Source organism: Corythoichthys intestinalis, chromosome 9 (assembly GCF_030265065.1).
Source record: "Corythoichthys intestinalis isolate RoL2023-P3 chromosome 9, ASM3026506v1, whole genome shotgun sequence".
In the NCBI taxonomy this organism is placed as follows: Eukaryota; Metazoa; Chordata; class Actinopteri; order Syngnathiformes; family Syngnathidae; genus Corythoichthys; species Corythoichthys intestinalis.
In genome coordinates, this window is record NC_080403.1 from 4,482,970 (window position 1) to 4,492,773 (window position 9,804).

The following is a 9,804-nucleotide window of genomic DNA, read 5'->3' on the forward strand; positions in this document are numbered from 1 at the left end:
TTTAATGTTTTGCCTTCCGTTTTTGCCGACACCATATCAAAGCGAGGCCATTCCGCAACACAGTCATTACGTCTTGGTCTCGCTGAGTCGCCATGTAATCTGCCCTATGACAGCAGAAAGCGCTCTTGAGGTTGCTATGCAGTTAAGCCATATAAACAAATGCATTAAAGAAAAAGGTACAGTGGGGCAAATAAGTATTTAGTCAACCAATAAGTGTGCAAGTTCGCCCACTTGAAAATATTAGAGAGGCCTGTAATTGTCAACATGGGTAAAGCTCAACCATGAGAGACAGAATGTGGAAAAAAAAAAATCACATTGTTTGATTTTTGATTCTTGGTGGAAAATAAGTATTTGGTCAATACCAAAAGTTCATCTCAATACTTTGTTATGTACCCTATGTTGGCAATAACGGAGGACAAACGTTTTCTGTAACTCTTCACAAGCTTTTCACACTCTTCTGGATCATCCAAATGTTCTTTAGCAAACCGCAGACGGGCCTGGACTTGTACTTTCTTCAGCAGGGGGACACGTCTGGCAGTGCTGGATTTGAGTCCCTGGCGGCGCAATGTGTTACTGATTGTAGCCTTTGTTACTGTGGTCCCAGCTCTCTGTAGGTCATTCACTAGGCCCCTCCGTGTGGTTCTGGAATTTTTGCTCACCGTTCTTGTTATCATTGTGATGCCACAGGGTGAGATTTGCTTGGAGCCCCAGATCGAGGGAGGTTATCAGTTGTCTTGTATGTCTTCCATTTTCTAATAATTGCTCCCACAGTTGATTTATTTACACAAAGCGTTTTATCTATTGCAGGTTCAGTCTTTCCAACCTGGTGCAGGTCTACAATTTTGTCTCTGGTGTCCTTCGACAGCTCTTTGGTCTTGGCCATAGTGGAGTTTGGAGTGTGACTGACTGAGGTTGTGGACAGGTGTCTTTTATACCGATAATGAGTTAAAACAGGTGCCATAAATACAGGTAACGAGTGGAGCCTTTTAGACCTCGTTAGAAGAAGTTAGACCTCTTTGACAGCCAGAAATCTTGCTTGTTTGTAGGTGACCAAATACTTATTTTCCACTCTAATTTGGAAATAAATTCTTTATAAATCAAACAATGTGATTTTCTTTTTTTTTTTTTTTTCTCCACATTTTGTCTCTCATGGTTGAGGTTTACCCATGTTGACAATTACAGGCCTCTCTAATCTTTTCAAGTAGGAGAACTTGCACAATTGGTGGTTGACTAAGTACTTTTTTGCCCCAATGTACATTTCAGTAGCTGTCCACTGCAGTGACCACCATGCATTAGAGGCTTAAAGAAGGCCGCATGCCGATGCTTTAAATTTGACTGCTTAGGCATGGTCCGCTTTGTCGGAATGCTCATCTATTTTTTTCTTTTTGGTTTTAGTCATGTCACCCCAGAAACATAGCAATTATACACGTTTCTGTTTAGAACCAGCCTGGCTGCGCAGCACAACCTGGAAGTAATAGAATAGTCAACTGTACCAGCCAAACACAATAATTTTGCCTCCGAATATTCAGCTGTAGTGTAAATTGGCAAAGGCATAACTGTGGACAATTATACACACCTGCTTGAGATGCTCACTGAGCTGAAGTCTCATGAAACATGCTGACATTAAACATGAATATGATAATTTGAACTCCTTTTGTTGACTTCTGGGACATGTGCACGAAACTCTGTTCAAAATCTAAATTTAACTACTGGTACTTTTGGAGCGTTCAATTTTTTAATTCTAATGCTAAAAAATATTTAGATATAAAAAATAAATATTAAAGAAAAAAAAATCTTAATATATAAAAAACAAAACTAAACGGCTAATGAGTAATTTCTAAGTTTGCACAATATAGTCCTGCAAAGGTGACACGAGTTTTGCATTAGGCATGTAGAGCTCTACAGCACATAACAAGATAAGACTTCATCTTTGTACCTGGCCTAGTTGGAAACAGTGACCCCCATTTTGCCAATTGATGGCAACAGTCTTGTTCATTCCCTTTTTCAGCTTTGCTCGCAGAATACCAAGTCACCGTTCTTTGTCCCCAGCAGGAGTCACCCTGCGCCTCGGCATACCAATGTACTCCTTTGTTTCGAAAAAAAAAAAAAAAAAAAAACAGTGAAAAATAAAAACACAGCATCTATTTCAGCCACTCATGATAAATGAACAGCCTGTCATAAAGTGTTATCACACATGCTGCTCGAAGAACAACAGCTTGCTCTCCAGGCATTCCAAAATTTTAAAAAAGCTTGTAGGTGTTTGTTCATTCACAAGTCGATTTGCCGGGTTTCCAGGCGTGATATGCTCACTGCTCAAGGAACTCCCCTAATTCTAAAAGCCTGACCCAATCTCTAAGAATCTCTCCAGGCAAGGGTCACTCGTCATTAGAAGCTGGGAGGAAGTGGCCTGCATAAAAAGTATGGCCACCCAAAGCGGCTGGCAACCACCGTGTGTGCTTTCCAGCCAGAGTCAAGTCCTTTATTTATGTTGTGATCTGTGCAACATTACTAGTATTAAAGTGAGGCTACTTCTTTAAGGGGGTGGAGAATTTTTCACCATTCCATTTACAGATTCAAATCTTGTCTTATTGATAACTTCAGGAATGGCAAAAATATGCGAGTAACTGACCCCCCACAACCTGCTTGAGAGTGTTTATGATTGCCTTATATTATTAAATTTTTACAATCTTCATGTACTCTAGAATATTAACACGAAACTCATTATTATCTCAAAGTCATCATTTATAATAACAAATTTGCAACAAAATACATTTCTCAAAAAGGCATATGATGTTTTTTTAAAATAAGTAAATTATCATTCAATGCATTAAAAAATAACAATAATTTGTGTTTCTACAGAAAAAGTGGGTACAGTGCCTTGCAAAAGTATTCGGCCCCCTTGAACCTTGCAACCTTTCGCCACATTTCAGGCTTCAAACATAAAGATATAAAATTTTAATTTTTTGTCAAGAATCAACAACAAGTGGGACACAATCGTGAAGTGGAACAAAATTTATTGGATAATTTAAACTTTTTTAACAAATAAAAAACTGAAAAGTGGGGCGTGCAATATTATTCAGCCCCCTTGCGTTAATACTTTGTAGCGCCATCTTTTGCTCCAATTACAGCTGCAAGTCGCTTGGGGTATGTTTCTATCAGTTTTGCACATCGAGAGACTGACATTCTTGCCCATTCTTCCTTGCAAAACAGCTCGAGCTCAGTGAGGTTGGATGGAGACTGTTTGTGAACAGCAGTCTTCAGCTCTTTCCACAGATTCTCCATTGGATTCAGGTCTGGACTTTGACTTGGCCATTCTAACACCTGGATACGTTTATTTTTGAACCATTCCACTGTAGATTTGGCTTTATGTTTTGGATCATTGTCCTGTTGGAAGATAAATCTCCGTCCCAGTCTCAGGTCTTGTGCAGATACCAACAGGTTTTCTTCAAGAATGTTCCTGTATTTGGCTGCATCCATCTTCCCGTCAATTTTAACCATCTTCCCTTTCCCTGCTGAAGAAAAGCAGGCCCAAACCATGATGCTGCCACCACCATGTTTGACAGTGGGTATGGTGTGTTCAGGGTGATGAGCTGTGTTGCTTTTACGCCAAACATATCGTTTTGCATTGTAGCCAAAAAGTTCAATTTTGGTTTCATCTGACCAGAGCACCTTCTTCCACATGTTTGGTGTGTCTCCCAGGTGGCTTGTGGCAAACTTTAAACGCGACTTTTTATGGATATCTTTGAGAAATGGCTTTCTTCTTGCCACTCTTCCATAAAGGCCAGATTTGTGCAGTGTATGACTGATTGTTGTCCTATGGACAGACTCTCCCACCTCAGCTGTAGATCTCTGCAGTTCATCCAGAGTGATCATGGGCCTCTTGGCTGCATCTCTGATCAGTTTTCTCCTTGTTTGAGAAGAAAGTTTGGAAGGACGGCCGGGTCTTGGGAGATTTGCAGTGGTCTGATGCTCCTTCCATTTCAATATGATGGCTTGCACAGTGCTCCTTGAGATGTTTAAAGCTTGGGAAGTCTTTTTGTATCCAAATCCGGCTTTAAACTTCGCCACAACAGTATCTCGGAACTGCCTGGTGTGTTCCTTGGTTTTCATAATAATCTCTGCACTTTAAACAGAACTCTGAGACTATCACAGAGCAGGTGCATTCATACGGAGACTTGATTACACACAAGTGGATTCTATTTATCACCATCGGTCATTTAGGACAACATTGGATCATTCAGAGATCCTCACTGAACCTCTGGAGTGAGTTTGCTGCACTGAAAGTAAAGGGGCCGAATAATATTGCACGCCCCACTTTTCAGTTTTTTATTTGTTAAAAAAGTTTAAATTATCCAATAAATGTTGTTCCACTTCACGATTGTGTCCCACTTGTTGTTGATTCTTGACAAAAAAATTAGATTTCATATCTTTATGTTTGAAGCCTGAAATGTGGCGAAGGATTGCTAGATTCAAGGGGGCCGAATACTTTTGCAAGGCACTGTAATAATCAGAGGTGGAGAGAGTGGCCATAGGTTTTACTCAAGTAAGAGTAGTGTTACTTCAAAATAATATTACTCAAGTAAAAATGATAACAATGATAACAAGAATGGTGAGCAAAAATCCCAAAACCATACGGGGGGACCTAGTGAATGACCTACAGAGAGCTGGGACCACAGTAACAAAAGCTACTATCAGTAACACAATGCGCCACCAGGGACTCAAATCCTGCACTGCCAGACGTGTCCCCTGCTGAAGAAAGTGCACGTCCAGGCCCGTCTTCGGTTCTCTCGAGAGCATTTGGATGATCCAGAAGAGGACTGGGAGAATTGTTTATGGTCAGATGAAACCAAAATAGAAGTTTTTGGTAGAAACACAGGTTCTCGTGTTTGGAGGAGAAAGAATACTGAATTGCATCCGAAGAACACCATACCAACTGTGAAGCATGGGAGTGGAAACATCATGCTTTCGGGCTGTTTTTCTGCAAAGGGACCAGGACGACTGATATGTGTAAAGGAAAGAATGAATGGGGCCACGTATCGAGAGATTTTGAGTGTAAATCTCCTTGCATTAGCAAGAGCATTGAAGATGAAACGTGGCTGGGTCTTTCAGCATGACAATGATCCCAAACACACAGTCAGGGCAACAAAGGAGTGGCTTCGTAAGAAGCATTTCAAGATCCTGGAGTGGCTTAGCCAGTCTCCAGATCTCAACCCCATAGAAAATCTGTGGAGGGAGTTGAAAGCCCGTGTTGCCCAACGACAGTACCAAAACATCACTGCTCTAGAGGAGATCTGCATGGAGGAATGGGCCAAAATACCAGCGTGTGAAAAGCTTGTGAAGTTACAGAAAACGTTTGGCCTAAGTTAATGCCAACAAAGGGTACATAGCAAAGTATTGAGATGAACTTTTGGTATTGACCAAATACTTATTTTCCACCATGATTTGCAAATAAATTCTTTAAAAATCAAACAATGTGATTTTCTGTTGTTTTTTTTTCCCCCCCACATTCTGTCTCTCATGGTTGAGGTTTACCCATGTTGACAATTACAGGCCTCTCTAATATTTTCGAGTGGAAGAACTTGCATAATTAGTGGTTGACTAAATACTTATTTGCCCCACTGTACATGATAGAAGGTGTTATAAATAGATTAAATTAAATCAGTTTGATTGAGAAAAAATATTTTGAAGATTATTTTGAGGTTAGACCTCATTAAATTTGTTGGTACTAAATTCTATTTACAACAGACTGGACATTTTTAATATAGATGAAACTATTTTCAAATTCTCCCTGCATACTTAAGAACATCCCCATTAAAAAAAAAAAAAAAAAAGAAATAAAGAAAAAGAAATTGTCTTTTTATGTCCACTCACCTGTCTAATATACTAGTAGAAGTACTCCTTTGGTGCCATTTGGGTTCTTATAGACTTTGTTGAAGTGAGGGGAGTATCATTCAGGCTCATAGAAAAGTTGCACTTTGTCACCATCATGTGGCATCTATCAGCAATAAATAAACCTTTTGGAGGGTTAATCACTTCCGTGTTTTCTCTTTGGAGTCCTGAGTGAGGTGACAGAGCATTATCATCGAAACACAGTTTTTTGTGATTTTATCAAATCCCTGATTGCTGTGTGAGCCTCTCAAGGTTCTCAAGGCAAGCAATCAAAACATCACATCACTGTGAGAAGCCAGAGACCTGAGATTGACAGACATTTTTTCTTCTCGTCAACATTGTGTAACGATGACCTCAAAAGATAAAAGCATATCACAGCAGCCCTTCACAAATTCAGTAAATGTTCTCTCCTTACATGACTCAAACAAATAAAATGTCAGACACTGTACAAAGCTGTATAGTATAGGGTATGCCCAGACATTTAGCTACCACCATGGAAGTGACTTCAATGCATACTGTAACAGCTTTTCACTTACTGTATATGCATTGTATTTACAGGCAAGAGGCGACAGGCTCCCTTTAGATAAACTCTTGAATGCATCATCTATTTGTTTTCCCACACTTGTAACATGGACAGAATTATCTCCAAATATCCTGCATACATAATTGTGCAACACACATGCTCTTATCAAAGTCCTAAATGATATTCATCGGAATAATGACGCAGGCAAATGATCTGTTCTGCTACTACTGGATCTCAGTGCCGGATTCTAAACGGTTGATTACAACATACTACTCAGCAGATTAAAATAGTAGGTAGGGCTCACTGACTCTGTTTTTCAGTGGTTCACATCTTATTTATCCATTCATCCTTTTTCCAAGCCGTTTATACTCACGAGGGTCACGAGGATGCTGGAGCCAATCCCAGCCAACTATGGACAGTAGGTGGGGTACACTCTGAATCCGTTGCCAGCCAATAGTGTACCAGCCAAATGCTATTTTTAGACCGCAAGGCTACGTGACGTCACCATCGTAAACCGGTAGTGGGTCATCATAGAAGCGCCCTCGCATACAACCCATTTTATTACTGCTTGTTTTCTGCCGGTAATCTTGCAAAAAAGAACACGCCGAGTAAACACTGCGTCTATGGAACTTGTAGAAACGACCCTAGACATTACGACATATGAAGGATGTTTTCTTCATACGTTTCCCAAAGCCAAAAACACAGGAAAAAATGTGAACAATGGATCAACTTGTGCGGACGTCCAAAAGACCAGTTAAACGCCAGCAAGGTGAAACCATTCACTTTCATAGGGAGTAAAAATTTTGTTGGGGGCCATGGTCCTACAGAGGACGAAGAGGTAAGCTATTTTGGTATTTTTACTTATTTTTTTAGCGTGGCGTTTTGCCGTGCTACTTCTGTCTGACAATGAATGAACTGAAAAAACTTAAAATGGTATCTGAATGCCACTGTTGTTACCTTTTCTGTTTTAAAAAAAAAATAATAATTAATTAAAAAAAAAAAAACTTTAGTAACACTAGAACTACCAAGAGTGGATAAGTTGATACAAATCACTTTTGTAACCAGAGACGGGTCATATGAGCCTAATCGGCATATCTTTTGTGAGCACTGAGATCTTCATTAGTCATTCCCATTCACACTCACAAAACCACAGGGTTGGATTGCTCCTATTAGCAACTTCAGTGTTTGCAGGACAGGGCTGCCTTGGCTTTGTTGGACAGTCGACCGCTCAGGCAGGCAGTCGGGCGGACAACCGTTTTACATCTTCCAAAAGCTGCAGTTTGTCTACAGTATGTACTGTATATTGAAGCTTGTGTTTGCTGTGACAAAACAGCTGTTTGAGCTGCTGTAGAAAGTTCTTTGGTTATTGTGTGATTCAACATAATAAACTTTGAACCTTGACAACTAAATGTTGGACTTGTCAAGAAAATGTAAAGATGCTTGATGGGATTTGTCCCAGATGTTCTAACACTCAATTTTCTACAGTTCTGGATGCTAGTCATAGTTTAATGCCACATGGCCCTTTCATCAGTTTTACACTAACCAAGGAATTAACAAGTCTGGATTTGCAAATATTCAAGATGCTAATTACGGCTATCCAGAGTGAAACCCCCCCTTCACACCTAGGGTGCTTGATTGCTTGTTTGACAAAGCCAAGTAGTCAGTTTGGTATCAGGGTCATTTGACGCTTTTCTGGTACTTCTTTATAGCCCCAAAACCCCGGGACTTCCAGTGGTAAGGTTTGTTTGTTTTTTTTTCAATAAAATTAAGATTGTTATCAATGAAAAAAATTAAAAGTGTTCGTTGGCTGTCACAGAGCAGCATTTGCGATTGCTACACAAAAAATAGCCATATAAATTATCCCCAAGAACAATCAGAGATGTAAGACAACCAGAGGATAAAGTATAAGAAAGACAGAGCATATGGTGGTAAAGGATAGATTGTTGAAACAGGACAATGTCACTGTCAGTGGCGTAAGACATTGCACACAAGAAAAAGGAGTCGATAAAAAAGCTACCTCTGGATCAGGTCGGCTCTTTTTCCCCGTCTTTTTCAGCCCTCGACCCTCAAGCCATCTCTTTAATTGAACATGTGTACAGTGTATCACAAAAATGAGTACACCCCTCTCATTTCGGCAGATATTTAGGTATATCTTTTCATGGGACAACACCGACAAAATGACACTTTGACACAATGAAAAGTAGTCTGTGTGTAGCTTATACAATAGATTTAACTTATTTTTCCCTCAAAATAACTCAAAATATAACCATTAATATCTAAACCCCTGCACCAAAAGTGAGTACTCCCCTTAGAAACTAAGTAATCCTTAAATGTCCAAATTAAGTACTACTTGTCATTTTCCCTCCAGATGTTATGTGACTCGTTACAGCAGGGCTGTCAGCATTGCTGCAGAGATTGAAGAGGTGGGGGGTAGGCCTGTTAGTCCTCAGACCATACGCCGCACTCTACATCAAATTGATATGGCATGGCTGTCACCCTAGGAGGAAGCCTCTTCTGAAGCCGATACACAAGAAAGCCAGCAAACAGTTTGCTGAAGACATGTCAACAAAGCACATGGATTACTGGAACCATGTCCTATTGTCTGATGAGACGGGTGGGCTTTTGTTGTGTACTTCAAAAGAGGCTTCAAAAGAGACATTTTGGAGGGTAAATGACAAGCAGTACTCAATTTGGACATATAGGGATGTACGTAGTTTCTAAGGGGTGTACTTACTTTTGTTTCCAGGGGTTTAGATATTAATGGCCATATTTTGAGGTATTTTGAGGAGAAATATTATATAAGGTGCACACATTTTGTCAGTGTTGTCCCAAGAAAAGATATACTTAAATACCTGCAGAAATGCCATGGGTGTACTCACTTTTGTGATACATTATATGTTCTTCCACATCTTTACCAGTGAATTTGTCACTGGGAACATCATTTTCGGACAGATTTGGTAGATTTAGCTCAGTAAACATCTCGTTCGTACACTATGTACATGCATTTAGCATTAGGGAGAAACCCAAGCTTGACTTGCTAGCAGCAGTTGCTAATGTCATGAATATGAATGAGCAAAAGTGATGTGTTGCGTGCGGTAGACCATTACAGACATCTTATTTGCATCATAGGAATTCCTTTGCGTCAATCGGAAACCATGAGTCGGAACAAACCAAATTCACATGTGGAGTTCCTCAGGGGACCACGTTTATTTAACATCTATATGCTTCCTCTAGCTCACATCATGGAACACTATGACATCTCCTATCACACCCATGCAGATGACCCACAGGTCTACATTTCTGTGTCCCAACATGATTACAGGTAGATTACGACGTACCCGACTTGCATGATTTCGTTTTTTTCTCCAGTTGTTTTTTTTTTTTTTTTTTTT